Raw genomic sequence first — 16,977 nt, 5'->3', positions numbered from 1 at the left:
ATGGTGCCTGTATCTTAGTTGAAAACACCGGCTACTTTCATCGGCTTCATCCTTATGACTTGCCACTGATAATTATTCAGTGCCATCTCTTCTATAAATTCATAAGTCGCTTCAGGTGTTTTATTATTTAGAGTTCCATCGACTGTTGCGTCAATTAACTGCCTCGTTAAAGGGTTCAAGCCATTGTAGAAGGTTTGAACTTGTAGCCATAGTGGTAACCCATGGTGAGGGCACCTTCTCAATAAATCCTTATACCTCTCCCATGCATCATATAAAGTCTCTAAATTGATTTGCACAAAGGAAGAGATGTTGTTCCTTAACTTGACTATCTTAGCCGATAGAAAATACTTTAGCAGAAACTTTTCGATCATTTGAGCCCATGTGGTGATGGAACCTCGTGGTAAAGAGTTCAACCACTGCTTTGCTTTGTTCCTCAACCAGAAAGGGAATTACCATAAACGAATGATGCAACACACCAAACCCATATCATCGTCAAAATAGGGTTATAGATCATTACTAGAGTTTACATTTCAAAACTTTTCAAAACTATAAATCATTTACTTCACAACATTTACCATAGCAAATTCTGTCAATAGCACACATATTGTCCCTTATACGAGCCCTCGAGGCCCTAAAAAACACATTAGAAACTACAAGGGTCACAAGGCAGTGTGGCTAGGCCGTGTGACTCACACGGCTAAGACACATGCCTGTGTCTTAGGCTGTGTGGGCATTCAAACTAGGGATACACGACCATGTCCCAACCCGTGTCCGTGCCTGTGTAACTCATTGACTTGGGTCACACGGCCAAGCCATACGCCCATGTGCTAGGTCGTGTACCCTTCGAAATAGCCTCACATACTCGTGTGTCAGGTCGTGTGCTAGATCATGTAACAGCCTGACTTGCAACCCTTTGAAAGCTATAAGGGACATACAACTGTGTCACTTAGCCGTGTGTCACACACGATTGAGACACACGACTGTGTCTCTGCCTGTGTGGGCAAAAAATAGGCCACTTTCAAGCCATTTTTCTCACCCAAACATGGATCCACCTACCACCAATTTTCCACATATAATTAAGTAGCCAAAGTGCAACAAACCTTGCTATAACAAGATATCCAACCAATGTACATAAGCATACAACCAATGTGCTCAAAAGGCACCTCAATTACAACCATTAAACATGTATATCCATATACATAAATTGGCCAAAAGTTCAACTAACTTATAACTAAACTTATGTCATAACTTACCACTTTGTTCACGTATCAAATTCACATTCAAATATACCAAATTTACCATTTAACAATTAGCATCAATAATAATATATGACAACTACATTTTTCATACCAATATGGACATGTTCAACTTCCATCATAAGACCACATACATATATCAACATATCAACCATTCAAAGTACTAAATCTACAAGCCAAAACATAATGGCTAAAACATCAACCAAAATGTCATATATATATACCAAACTTATCAATTAAACATTAGACATAGTCCACCTATACATTCCATTATAACCTTAACCAAGGTATCAAAATCTACCGATATAATCACTAGATAGTGTGATAAATTTCTGACGAGCTTCCAACCCGATCGAGCTTCTAATAATCTAAAGAGTAAAGTAAAGACAACTATGTAAGCCATGAATGCTTACTAAGCTCGTATAAACATTAGTCATATCAATCCATTTGAAATATGAAATTTACACATATCAAGAATAATCCTATACCGATACCTCAAGATTCATGAAATCATATTCAACAACTAACAAAGTGACTAAATCCACAGCATCACATATACATATCATCCTAGCAAAGTAGGATTTTAAATAACTTTAAACTCTTTCTTATTTTCATTTGTATTTCATTACTTTCTGTTGCATTTACTTTCTTTAACTTAAATAACATCATCAAGTCAACTCATCATTCCCTTTTTCATCATTTTACACTTCAAGTATGAACTTACTATTTCATTACCTTTCCACACCCGTTTCATATGCATATCACATGAGACATAAACATATCATTTAACCATAGCCACAAGCTAGTGCATTTAAACATAATTCATTTTGGAACTAACTACATGATAAACCATTTCAATAGAAATTACATAATTTAAACCTTAACACCCCTTCATGATCACAAGCATATTTCCATTTAGGCACTTACCATTTCAATGCATAACTTATAAGGTTAACATGGCTAATCCAACCACAACTTGGCCAAAGCCTTAACATGTAGGCCAAACATGTTAGCCAAATAAACATATAACATAAGCATTATAAACATGGATGAGCACAACATTTATTCATGTATCATATACGTATATCATCCATTTCCACTTTCAATATACCATGTAATACCATTTCAATGAAATTCACATGTATCTATATCTTAGTTCATATCGAACTCTTACCACTTGATATCCGAATAATGCCCGTTGAACTAGAAACCGTTGCATACTCGGTGTAGGTCACACATTGTGTGCTAGCTCATATAATTGTAATCCGTCAAATCCTGTACATGTATGCTCACACAAGCTATGAATCGATATGCTCACACGAGCTGTGAATCGGTGTGCTCACACAAGCTGTGGAGTATCCTCAACACATGTCGGACCTCAGCCATCAGTAGGACGTTAAGGACTAGCACCCAAATCATGTAACCCTAATGACATGTCATTTGTATCTTATGAATTCCTAAGGTTCAAACAGTGCTCGGTAATCGTCGTATGTCGTTGGATTTACGTCGTTTCATAACACGGTAAATTGCATACTAACATATATATATTGATTTAATCACAATATAATCACATATTAACATTCTATTTAATCAAAATTATATGAAATACATTTCATACAAACTTACCTAGCTAAATTGCAGAAATACCAAGGTTCAAGGGTATTTTAGTAATTTTCCATTTTCCTCAATTTTCCACCCAATCTTGATCTAAATTAATAATTTCATTAAATATATTAATTTAGACAATAAAAATTCATTTAAATATATTAAGTTTTACTTTTATTCAATTTAGTCCTTAAGCCCAAAACATGCAAATTAACCATTTTTACCAAAAATTGAGCATATTTGAATATTCATGGTATCCATAATAGTCCATTTATGCAACAAATCCATATTAAATCCTTGTATTATTATTAATTTAACAATTTAGTCCTTAATCGAGAATTCATCAAAATCACTTAATAAAATACTTTTAAATAACAACTAATATTTCAAATTCATCAATTAACATCTAAAATCATAAGTTTCATCAATGGAAAAATTCAAAATCTTTAACAGTTTCAAAATCGAAGGTACAGGCTAGCTAGACCTAGTTGCAATGATCTCAAAAGCTAGGCCAAAGCTTGAAGCTTCTCCATTTCTTTCTTTCCATGGCCATTCGATGTTAAAGAAGATGATGGCTTAAGTTTTAATTTTATTAACCTTTTTTTATTATTTTATCTTTATCATATAATAATAACATATAAAACATTATAAGAAAAAGAAATTTAAGCATTCAACCGTCCCATTACCTTTAGGATGGATAATTTACTCAATAAGGCCATCCAGTTATAATTATTTAATCAATTAACACCTTTAAATTAATAGTGATTGACTTTTTCAACTTTTACAATTTAGTCCTTTTCGCTTAATTAACTATCGAAACGTTAAAAATTTTCAACGAAACTTTAATACCACCTTAATGACACTCTATAAATATTTATAAATATATTTATGACTCGGTTTATAGAAACGAGGTCCCGATACCTCATTTTCTAAAACCACTTGAACTTAGGGTCATACCACTTGAACTTAATAACTCGCTTATATAACATAAATTATCAAATCAAAAACCTTTTTAAACCATGTTTGACTCGTAAATATTATGTAATAATATTTATGAACTTACTCGTCGGATTTGGTGGCCTCGAAGCCACTGTTTCTAACACCACTGAAAAATAGATTGTTACAAATGGCATCGTCAGTGACGCCATTGATCTTGAAAGGATCGCAGATTTCCATGAAATTGGCCAAATGAGTATTTGGATCTTCGTCTTGCAAACTATCAAACTGGAAAAATTGTTGTATCATCAGAATAGTGTTCGACTTCAGTTCGAAATTGTTTGCAGCAATGGTGGGTCTCACAATACTCGATTCAACCCCAGTTACAGTGGGCTTGGAAAAATCTTACATAGTACGAGGAATGAGATTTGGATTTGCTGGATTTGCAGCAACTGCAGGAGGTAGCTAATTATTCTGGTTATCACCCATCTCCTCAGTAATAATAATTTCCTCTTGTTCGTCTACTAAATTTTCTCAACTCTGCCTTCCTTGTCTACGGTTTCTACAACCTGTACTTTCAATTTCACTATCAAATAAAAATGGTCCCGATGGGTTTATTCTATTCATAAACTAAAGGAATCTGCCATAAGCAAATAAAACAAAAATTAGAAAATAAAAATTAAACTAAAAACAAAAATAAAATGCAATAAAAATAAATGACTAAATTAATAAAAATCAAGTGTTCCTAATATTTTAATCCCCGAAAATAGTGCCAAAAACTTGATGGTCACTAAACTAACTATAAATACGACTAAGGCAAGCGCACCTATCGAACAATAGTATAGCTATGGTGAGTAGAGAATATCGTATCCACGAGGACTAAAAATACTAGTAATTACCGTCTATTTATTATTTAGCCAAGAATTTGGATTAATCTGTTTTAATCTAAAATTACTAAATTAATTTAACTAAGAACACAACAAAGAAGGAAATAGGAAAAGAATCGAAGATAACCATTGAGATAGACAATACCCAGGAATGAATCCACCTAGGCTTCACCTTTTATTATGAATCTGAATGAAACGATTTATTCACTTGTGTCTTGATCCGTAGAAATCCCTAAATTATGTTAATATCTCTTTCGAGAGTAAGAACAAGTTAATCTAGGTTGATTAATTGACATCTCTTTCTAATTAAAACCCCTATTGTTGCTTTAACTCGATTTATGGATTACCCAATTAGATTTGACTCTAATCCGGTAGATTTATGTCGTCCTATTTCTAGGATTGCATGCAACTCTACTCAATTATGCTAGATCTACTCTTAAACAGAGACTTTTTCTCCACTGAAATAAGCACCTTCAACATGAATTAATATCCAAGAAATATTAAATCAAGAAATAAGCATTCATAATTGAGAATAAGAATCAAGTATTTATCGCGTAAAAATAGAAATTAAATAAAAGGATTCATCATAGGTTTCATCCTCCCTAGGTATCTAGGGAATTAGTTCATAATCCTGAATGAAAACATCTCAAAGCTAGAATAACCATAAGAAATAAAAAAAGTCTATAAAACTTCAAAAGAAATTAAAAGGAGATCTTTAATCTTGATGGAGATCCGCTTCCGAGTTGATTTCGATGGTGTTCTTCGAGTGTTTTCTTCAATCTTCTTAGATTTCCCCATTCTCTATTCTTCTAATTGGTATTTATAGTCTTTAGAATGCTCGGAAAACCTGAAAATTGGCTTTTTCTGTGTATTTGGGATGTAGGATGCGAAATCAACACGGGCTGGAACATGGGCGTGTGTCTAGCCCGTGTAGATTCTAAAACCAACTCTTTTTGTTCAATTTTGGCTCGATTTTCGCTCCTTTCGCACCCAAATGCTCTTCTAAGTATAAAAACATGAAATTAGAGGATTACAAGCATCAAATTCACTAATTTGCATAATTAATCATCCAAAAATGCATTAAGAATGGGATTAAAATATGCTACTTTTATAGCATAGGCCTTGAGTTGTCTTGTTTTAAGGGCTAAATTTGGAGCATACGGCTTGAGACACGGGCTGTCACACGGGCTAGGACACGACCATGTGTCCCATTGTTCAAAAGCCCACATAGCATGGGCTACATCACACGGTCTGGCTAAAAAGAATTACAATTTGTAGTGCCAAACATGGCTTAAGAAATGAAGATGTAATTACACTCTGTCAGCCAAACACGTCTAGAGAATCACAATTTTTTTTATAATTATAAGAGAGTATAATTACTACTCTAATAATTACACTTTCATTTAATTATACAATACTGTCCAAATAGACCCTAAAAATTTGAACAGATTTGTCTTTTACTTATATTATTTTATCAATTTCATTTTTACATAAATAAAATATTAGTGGAATTAAAAAATTCTAGCCAAAGGTAATCAATTCCTTGCAAAACTCAAGTGTCGATCTAATAAAAATTTATCAGTATTTAATTGAAGACATTGCAAATTTTAATATAGATATAATATATATACACATGTGACAACCATTTCGATATGATAATTAGATTAAGTTGTTCAAACAATAAAAAATCAATCGTTGTTAAATGAAATTTAAATTTAAACGTTATAAGGTGTAATAAAAATAAAATTTATAGGTTATCATAATTTTATAAAAACAAATGAAATATAAAAGATTAAAGGAATTAAATTTATTAAAGAAATTATATAACAAGAACAATTTAGCAAAATGTGTTTTAAGTAATCTTACATTTTGTCAACAAAACATCAAAATATTACATTCTAGCCAAATGAATCAAACAGGATAATGTAGCATAGATTGTAATGTGTTAAGTAATCTTATTACTAAAGGGGTGTTTGGTTTGTTGGATCTAACATTACTGATGTCCACTAAACTAACTAATAAACTGACTAAAGCAAATGCACTTATCAATTAATAGTATAACTATGGTGAGCACATATATCGTTCCTTCGAGGACTACAATTACTAATAATTATCACATTTATATTATTTAACCTAATAATACAATGGCTTAATTAAAATTAAATTAAACTATCTATATTAACTAATGAGTGCACCAAAGAATGAAACACAAAAATATTCAAATAACAACCAAGTAACAAAACAATACCTAGGCAAAATCCACCTAGATTTCATCTATAGTTCTTAATCTAATTTATGCAATTTCTTTTCTTACCTCTTTGGTGAGTAGAAATCCCTAATTTATGCTAATATCTCTTTCGAACATAAGAGCAACTAACTCTATGTTGATTAATTGAATTTTCTTTCTAATTAAAACCCTTATTATTGTATTAATTAGCTCTATGGATTCCCTATTAGATTTTACTCTAATCTAATAGATTTATGTCGAATATTTCTAGTATTGCAAGCAACACCATTCAATTATTCACAATCTAATCTCAATAAGGGTGTATTAAACCTCAAACTTAAGCACATCAAGCTTGGATTAACCTTCTAGAAATATTAACCCAAGAAAAATTAAGCATTCATCATTGAAAACAAAGAAGCTAAGGTTTTATTCCATAAAACTAGAAATCAAATAATATAATTCATCCTAGGGTTCATCTCCCATAGATATTTAGAAAATTAGTTCATATTTGCAAGATAAAAAAAACCAAAAATACAATATAACCACTAAAATAAAAGAAATTCATGATAACTTCATAATCAACTTGGACTCTTGAATCTTGATGGAGAATTGCTCGGAAATCGACTTCAATGTTGTTCTTCAAGTAGTTTTCGTGCTATCCTATGATGGCTGCCTCTTTTCTCATTTATTTTCTTATTTATACATTCTCAAAGTGCCAAAACACTTAAAAGTTGTCACTTCCAACTGTCAACACACATGGTTTGTGAAATCCACATGCTCGTGTGGGTCACACGACTGTGTAGTTTGCCCGTATGGTCTGCCCATGTGAAACTCTACTGCTTGTGTTTAGCTTCTAGATTACTCCAATGTTCCAATTTCCACATGTTTTTTCACTCCTATTGCTCCGAAGTGCTCTATTAAGCATCAAAACATGAATATAAAGGATTAGGAGTATATAATTCACAATTAACACCACATAATCACCCAAAAAACACTAAAAATGAGGCTAAAGTATATTACTTTTGACACTTATCAATTACGGCTTGTAATGTCACATTCCAAATGAGATTACGATGTTTGAATTTCAACATTACGACCATCCTATAATATCATATTATGAACATATCGTAATATAGGGTGTAATCTCATTACGATCCATTCCCTAGGTAATTTAAGGTTACTAGCATAATCTAAAATTTTGGATCAATTTTCCATTTGCTTTTATTATTCTAATCAATTTAGGCTTCTTTCTTAAATAAAACGAAAAATATTTTTTCTTAATAGTGAACTAGTAGATGTCATACATTGCAACTATAATAATTATATTTTACTAAATAATTTATTTATTAATATATTAATTATGCTTATAACCATAATTATGGTTGGTGTTGCAATCACTTTTCATGAATTATTATAATTATGATTTATAAATTTATTTCAACAAATATATTTACTTATTAATATATAAGTTATAATAAAAATAAGAATTGTAAAAAATTATCATAATTTGATGAAATTTGAGACAAAAAAGTATTAAAGAAACTAAACTTGTTGAAATGTGCTTTTAGGTAATCTCACATTTTGAGTAAAATGTGCTTTTACGTAATCTCACATCTTGTCAACCAAACACTTCAATCTTACATTCTTGCCAAATGGACCAAACAATATAATATCACATTCCACTCATAATCTTACATTCTTGTAATATTATTAGGGAACATAATCTAAGATTTGACAAACCAAATGCCCCCTAAAGGGAATATTACATTCTTTGAACGAAACGTCACCTTAAAATCTAATTTCTAACATTGTTAATGAAATTTGGTTGAATTAGGGTTTGTATTTGATGCTCTCACAAAGCGTAAGTTCATACACGACCAATAAAATATATTAAAACACATTGAAAAAACCTTCGATTTGTGGATGTTTCAACTTACTGTTCCATCTGGTGTTGCAATACAAGTTGGGATAGAACAAATTTAAGGTAATTAGAAGTAAGAAGCAAAGTAAGGAGAGAAATAACACGTAATATCTGTTAACGCAGTTTGGATTCACCAATCCTACTTTGTAGAGTCTTGGTCAGTGAATGATCTTATTCAACAATTATTCTAAATCACCTATTGGCTTAAGCCAAAACTACCCTTACATAGGGAAAATTATAGCCCCCATAATGAATCCAATGGTTACAATCACTCACCCCAAAATAACCTCATTTACAAGAAAAAAATTCTCCCCAATTCAAAACTTGAAGTAAAGATACAAGAAAAATAGCTCAGCATGACACTTGAAAAAAAACAATTGCATAATGACATGATCTGCTGTAATATGATATGTCAAATTAGGATCTCTTGAATACTTGATGAGCTTGTTGTAACACCCCTAACCCGTATCTGTCACCGGAACAAGTTACGGAGCATTACCGAAGTTTATGGATCAAATAGACAAAAATTTCAAACATTTCATAGCATATCAAAATTTATAATAAAACTAATCAAAATCATATATACTGTCCCTTATAAGAGCCATTGAGGCCCTAAATACACATTAGAAACAAGTTGGGACTAAATCAGAAACTCAAATAATTTTTCGGAAAACATTGAAAAATTTCAAAGTTGCAAGGGTCACACGGCATAGAGACACACCCGTGTCTTAGGCTGTGTGAGCATTCGAAATGGAGACACACGGCCGTGTCCTAGCCTATGTATGTGCCCATGTAACTCTCTGACTTGGTCACACGACCAAGCCACAGGCTCGTGTGCTGGGCCGTGTACCCTTAGATGTAACCTCACACGCCCGTGTGTCAGGCCGTATGCTAGGCCATGTAACAGCCTGACTTGCAACCCTTTGAAAACTACAGGGGACACACGGCTGAGACACAGGCCCATGCCTCTTCTAGTGTGGACGAAAATAGGCCATTTTACAAGCCATATTTCTCATCCAATTTGTCATCAACCTACACTCAACGTTGTGCATATAAACAAGCCATATTAAGGCATCCAAAACAAGTAAAATCAATCCTTAAACATGTATTATATTCACATACAAGCAGTATGCCCTTAGGCACCTCAAATGATAATTCATAAACATGTGCAAATATAAACACAATTTGATCATTTAACCAACAAAGGCTTGACCAAAACTATGCCATATTATGCCACTTGATTTACCCATTAAAAACATACCATAATGTACCATATATGACACATAAAAACTAACTTCAAATGGTCATATAATTCACATATAACTTGTGCACTAAAACACCAAATAAGTCATTCAAATAAGTACCAATTCACAACTATTCAAGGCTTACACAAAATGCATATTCAAACCACCATTTTACCTTCCATCATTCTACCATATCAAGCCATACCTCAACTATATAAGGTAACTTATGTACACATCAAAATATACCATTTCACCAACAAGGCCAAAATGCAAACCAATCAAATGGTCATATCCACAACCAAAACACATAGGCTAACATTAGCCAGAATAACCTATAAATGCCATTACAACCAAACTTAAACCAACCGAAAATACCAAAAGAGCCGGTGGATAGTGTGATATAGCTCCGACAAGCTTCCAACCTGAACGAGCTTTCGATTAACTATAAAACATGAAAAATAACACAGAGTAAGCATTTAAGCTTAATAAGTTCGTATAAAATGGAATTTAACTTACCAGTTATTCACATATGAGGTAAGTAAAAACAGCATATCCCTACATATATTGGCCAAATGCCTAAGCACATTTCCATCAATCATGCTAGTCATGTAAACACATATATAAACCATGTCATGGATGAGCTCAACTATTAATCAAATTTCATATACATGTATCATCCATTTCATATACCTATATACCATGTAATATCATTTTTTTCATGTAATTCATATCTATACCTGTAATAGTTCGTATCGAACTCATGTCACATCGTATCAGAACATTGCCCGTTGAACCATTTAAAATATCATTGTATACACTGAATAGCTCACAAATAGTGTGCTAAATTGTAATCCGTTAATTCCTGTACATGTATGCTCATACGAGCTATGAATCGGTATGCTCTCACGAGCTGGAAATCGGTAAGCTCATACGAGTTGAGAATTGGTAAGCTCTCACAAGCTAAAATTGGTAAGCTCATACGAGCTATGGTGTGTTTGCAACACATGTAGGACCGCAACCAAATTGGTAACCCTAATGACATGTCATTTTATCCTATGAATTCCTAAGTTTCAAACGGGACTCGGTAAAATGTCGTACGTCGTCGGATATGTGATCGGTATTTATACATGGCAATTATACAAATCACATACATATAATTCAACTAAAACATATAAATACTCAATTTAATTACACAAACTTATCTCGACGAGTATATATAGATACGAAGGCGATTAATTTGAGATTTTCTCTGTCTTCATCTAACTTCGTACGAGGTCTGACTAGATCTATACGGATAAATTTAACTCAATTCAATATATGTCACAATCAATGTAGTCCAACACATATTTTGGAAAAATTACCATTTCATCCTTATACTTTTAATTTTTTTATAATTTAGTCCTTAGGCTCGGAAAATGAAATTCATGCAATTTTTCTCCTACCCAAGCCTAGACAATTTTTATACATGCTTACAACAGCCCATATATTTCATAAATTCACAATTTTATCAAAAAATATTTTCTATTTTTCAATTTAGCCCTAATTGATGATTTCATTAAAATATCTTTTACAAAAGTTTTTTTATCTAACAACAACCATTCATTTTTTATCATTAAAATTCAAAAATCATATATATTCATCAATGGTAAAACCCTAATAGTTTCACAGTTTCACAAATTAGTTCCCGAGCTAGCTAGATTAAGCTACAACGATCTCGGAAACATAGAAATCATAAAAAACAGGACTAAAATACATACCATGCACTAAGAAATGGTCTAGCCGAATGTTGGAGCTTCTCCAATGGCTTCCTAAGTTTATTTTCTGTTGAGAATGAAACAAAAAAGATGATAACTTGGATTATTTTATTTAATTTATCTTTAATTACCTAATTACAATTATAACCTTTAAAAACTTTATTAATTACACAATTTCCAAGCCATGTGCATCCACTATTACTATTTATAGTCTAATTACCATATAAGGACTTCCACTATAATGTTATATAGCTATTTAATACCTTTATCTATTAAAACTCAACTTTTGCACTTTATGCGATTTAGTCCTTTTAATCAAATTAAGCATGTAAATGGTAAAATTTCTTAACGAAATTTTTATATGGTATTTTATCATACTATAGGAAATAAAATAATAAAAAATAAATATTTTGAATTTGGATTTGTGGCCCCGAAACCACTGTTTTTGATTTCACTAAAAACGGACTGTTACACTTGCTTTCAAGCAATTTATGAGTCTTTCTAATGTTTTTTATTGACCTTAGTTTTTAGTGTTAATAATAGTTTCATTTATGTTTTACCTCTTTTGAGACCCAAATTGGCAAAACTATACCATTGGGAGTCAAATGGTTGATTTGAACTTGTGTAGGGAGATGATTAGGGCCAAACTTTAAGGAGAACATCAACTGTTGTGGGTATCGCGACACTAGTGCATGTGTGTCATGGAAATAACCCTCCATTGCCTCAAGGAAGCAAACATCAACGAAAAATCTACTTGGAGCAATCTACCATGGAAGTCACGGCACTAGGTGTGATGTGTAGCAAAACCAAGCCTCAATGTCTCCACTTCTAGCCTTCGAGGTTTGATAAGCGTTAACAGTAACAAGATTTAATCCCATTCTTCATGCGTTTTTGGGTGATTATTTGATGTTAATGATGAAGTTCATGCTCCCAATCCTTTAAATTCATGTTTTTTTATACTTAGGAGAGCATTTGAGTGTAAAACAAGCGAAAATCGAAAAATTAGAGCAAGGTACAGGAGCCACATAGGCTGACCCCTTCCTAATGGCCTAGCCAAATGACACTGTGAATCACATGGGCTACCACATAGCCATGTGGCAGGTTGTGTCAATTTCGTAAATTGGCATTATGAACTACGAGAAAACACAATTTTTAGATTTCGGGCATTCTAAGACATATATATGACAAAAATAAGAAGATATGATACAGCCGTTATAAAATAGTAAAGAAAACAACTCAAAAAACACTATTGAAGCCGATTTTCAAGCAGATTTACGTTAAGATTGAAAATTCTCATTTGATTTATGAGGAGATTATTATGAGTTTCTTTATTTCTTTCGGTTATACTGTGTTTTGGATGTTTTTATTTGTAGGCATGAACTAATTTTCTAAATACCTAGGTGTAAACCTAAAATATATAGGATTTTTCCTATATAATTTATTACCTTTTACTTAAATTTGTTGTTAAAACCAAGTAATTATTTAATAAATTAATGAAATATGCGAAAATATGAAATTAGGACATAGAAATTATTAAAATGTGATTTTTTACTTTATTATATAGTTTTCATACATAAAATGGCTTATTTTATATTAATTTGAGTATATTATATTTTAAGCTATAAAGTGGGACATGCATGATTAAATTAAATAATAAAATATAAAGTTATATTTAATAATTCTTTTTTAATATTTCATTAATAAATTGGGTTTTAATTAATTAAATAAATTGATTAATTAAAGTGGTTAAATTTTATTATTTGGTCCTCTAAACTATCTACTATTTTTTGACAGGGCTGAGAGTGTTCTTCTAATTGTAAAACCGTTGAAATTGGGGACCAAGTCAACCCAATTTTCGGCTGCACATGGATGTCATAAACCATTTTTTGGTTTAATTATACAAATTACTTATAGAGTTAAAGAAATCAAAGATCTTCCAAAAGATTTGCTGATGATCGAGTCTTAATCTTGAGTTGTTGTGGCACTCAAATTGACCAAAAATCAAGGAAAAATCAGCCACCTTTTCTCAATTCATGGCCGACCACTCTTGGACGAAGTTTCAAAAGATGGACACTCCTATTTTTAGCAAACTAGTTCCCTTGCCTCACCTATAAATAAGAGCTCATTTCTCACTTTTCCAATCATCCCTCATCCCATCATCTCTCACTCATTCATCATTCTCTCAACTCTTTTAGCTATCTTTCCCCTTCATCATCCTTGCATAAGGATTTTCGCAATTAAGCCTCTTAAAGAACCCTTGGTCGGCCATCTTGGAGAGCCATCAGCAAAGGAGCAACGCAAAGAAGCGAAGGAGCCTCGTCAGTCAGAGTATTGGGTGACAGCCACTCTGAATTAGGTTTAATCTTTCTTTTCTTTAATTTAATTTAAAGATGTTTGCTATGTGTTATTTGTTCTTGTTTATAACAATGATAGCTTAAATTTATTTAAGCTAGGATGATTATTTTGATTAAATAATATTTATTTCATTCATGCTTATAATGTTTGTGCCTCAATCGATCATGTTTTCAATTAAAATCAAGTCTGTATTTCGTTCATACGTGATTGAAATGCACCTGAATTAGCTGAGCGATCCTAACCAGATGACGGCTAAAGGACGCATAATTGAAATGTGCATGCTCAATTTAGATCCTAGCCCGATTGAAATGTAGGTTGCATAAAAACTCTAACCAAGCTCTGTTATCTGCATAGTTTTTAGATTTGTGTGATTAAATTGTTTCAAACCTAGCACGTCCCTGTTACCTCACACGAATGCTAAGAAACCCTTAGTAAATAAGGATCAGTAAAATGAGTGTTTACTAAGTAAAAGATTCTGAAAGGACCTAATGTGGTTTCCAAACTCATGAAAGATCGAGTTGCCATGGAATGTATTTCTGAATGTTATTAAGCATGTAGATAATAAATTGAGTTTAATTAAAGTAATTATCCTAGTTTATTTATGTTATAATTGTTACAAATTGTGTTTAATTTTACTAAAATCTATTTCATTCATATAATTTGCATACTTAGGATAATTTGCATTAGGAATCATTGCATTTAGTTTAATATATTTTAATCACCACTTTTCAACTATATTGTGTTTTTTTTATTTACCAAATTGTTAATATAATTCTACAAATTAAGTGACTTAGCACAAATACAATCCCTGTGGAGACGATAACTCGATACTTACTTATTACTTGATAACGACTGTGTACACTTGCACAAACCTAAGCGTTACAAGTTTTTGGCGCCGTTGCTGGGGATTGTGAACTATTGCCATAGTCATTTTTTTCGTGAAATTATTTATTTTCAACTTGATTTATTTATAACATTACTAACTTATTCTTTTTAATTTTTGTGATTTTTTGTTCAGGTGTTTATGAGCATAGATCGAATTATCGATTTACTCCCTATAGACCCTGAAATTGAGCGAACTTTCAGAAAAAGAAGACGTGAACGAACAGCTCAAAGACAAGTCGAGATGGACCTTGGAAATCAGAATCAAGACTAAGGTAATGAAGCCGATAATGTACGAAATCCTATCCTCATTGCCGATGATAGGGATCGGTGCATCAGACAATATGCTGTGCCACTTTTTAGTGAGTTAAATCCAGGAATTAGAAGGCCAGATATTGAGGCAACCTAGTTTGAATTGAAACCAGTGATGTTTCAAATGCTACAACCGGTGTGACTGAAGACGCACTGAGGTCGAAGTTGTTTCCGTCCTCTTTGCGAGATTGAGCATGAACATGACTCAATTCGTTGCCACCAAATTCCATGTCTACATGGCAAGAATTAGCAGAGAGATTCTTGGTTAAGTATTTCCCACCTAGCAAAAATGCTAAGTTGAGGAACGAGATCATGTTTTACACAATAAATACATTGATTTTGTTCTCAATTATGTTTGCTTCATTCTTGGTTTACTATTTCTAGACTATTGATCCATGTTTGACGTGCTTAAATTAGAGGAGGAATAAAGTCTATTTAAGAGTAGATCAAGCATAATAGAGTGGAGTTGCATGCAACCTTAGAAATAGGACGACATAAATCTACTAGATTATAGTCAAATCTAATAGGGAAATCCATAGATCGAGTTAATGTGATAATAGGGGTTTTAATTTGAAAGAAATTTCAATTAATCAAACTAGAATTAGTTGCTCTTACTCTTGAAAGAAATAGTAGCATAATTTAGGAATTTCTACGGATCAAGATATTAAGTTAATAAATTGTGTAATTTAGATTGATAATGATAGATGAAATCTAGGTGGATTCTTTCCTGGGTATTGTTTCGCTTCTTGGTTGTTAATAAGTTATTTTCCTGTTTTATATCCTTTGTCGTGTTCATTAGTTAATTAATTTAGTTAATTTTAGTTTTTCATTAATCACTTGAATTTATCGGTTACGTAATAGAAAGAAAATAATAACTAGTACTTTTAGTCTTATTGGGAACAATATCTATGCTCACCGTAGCTATTATATTAATTGATAAGTGCACTTGCCTTAGTCAGATTTTTAGTTGATTTCATGGATGTCAAGTTTTTGGCACCGTTGTCGAGGAATAAAATATTAGGAAAACTTTATTTCTATTATTTTAGCCATTTTTCTTTTTATTTTAATATTTTTGTTTTTAATTTAATTTTTAAATTCTAATTTTTCATTTGTTTGATTCTGACAGGTTCTTTTGGTTTATGACTAGAGGAAACCCATTGGAACTGTTAGTTTCTAATAGTAAGATCGTAGAAATCGGAGAGAAGTTAGAGAAGCAAGGAAAAGTCAATAGATTTTAATAGACGATCAAGATGAAAAGGATATTATTGTGGAGATGAAAGCTATAATCAACTGCCTCCTGCATCTTCTGCTTCTTGTACTTTGTATGATTACGCTAAGCCTACTCTAATTGGGGTTGAATCGAGTATCGTTAGACCGAATGTTGCTGCAAATAATTTTGAGATCAAGCCGAACACAATTCAAATAGTGCAGTACTATGTTCAGTTTGATGGGTTGCAAGATGAAGATCGAAATGCTCATTTGGCTAACTTTCTAGAGATTTGCGAACATTTAAGATTAATGGTGTTATTGATGATGTCATATGCTTACGGCTGTTCCCATTCTCTTTGAGGGGTAAGGCAAAATAGTGGTTGAATTCA

At 32.2% G+C, this 16,977-nt stretch overlaps 1 non-coding gene across 1 annotated transcript; it reads left to right on the top strand.

Moving 5' to 3' along the window:
* Positions 1 to 216: 216 nt before the first annotated feature.
* On the top strand, positions 217 to 323 carry LOC128036256 (small nucleolar RNA R71). Its single transcript, XR_008193054.1, has one exon. It is a non-coding gene; the product is annotated as a small nucleolar RNA R71 (small nucleolar RNA).
* The last annotated feature ends 16,654 nt before the right edge of the window (positions 324 to 16,977 follow it).

The sequence above is a fragment of the Gossypium raimondii genome, chromosome 13 (assembly GCF_025698545.1).
Source record: "Gossypium raimondii isolate GPD5lz chromosome 13, ASM2569854v1, whole genome shotgun sequence".
NCBI classification, from domain to species: domain Eukaryota; kingdom Viridiplantae; phylum Streptophyta; class Magnoliopsida; order Malvales; family Malvaceae; genus Gossypium; species Gossypium raimondii.
This window is presented reverse-complemented; position numbering and strand designations above follow the sequence as displayed.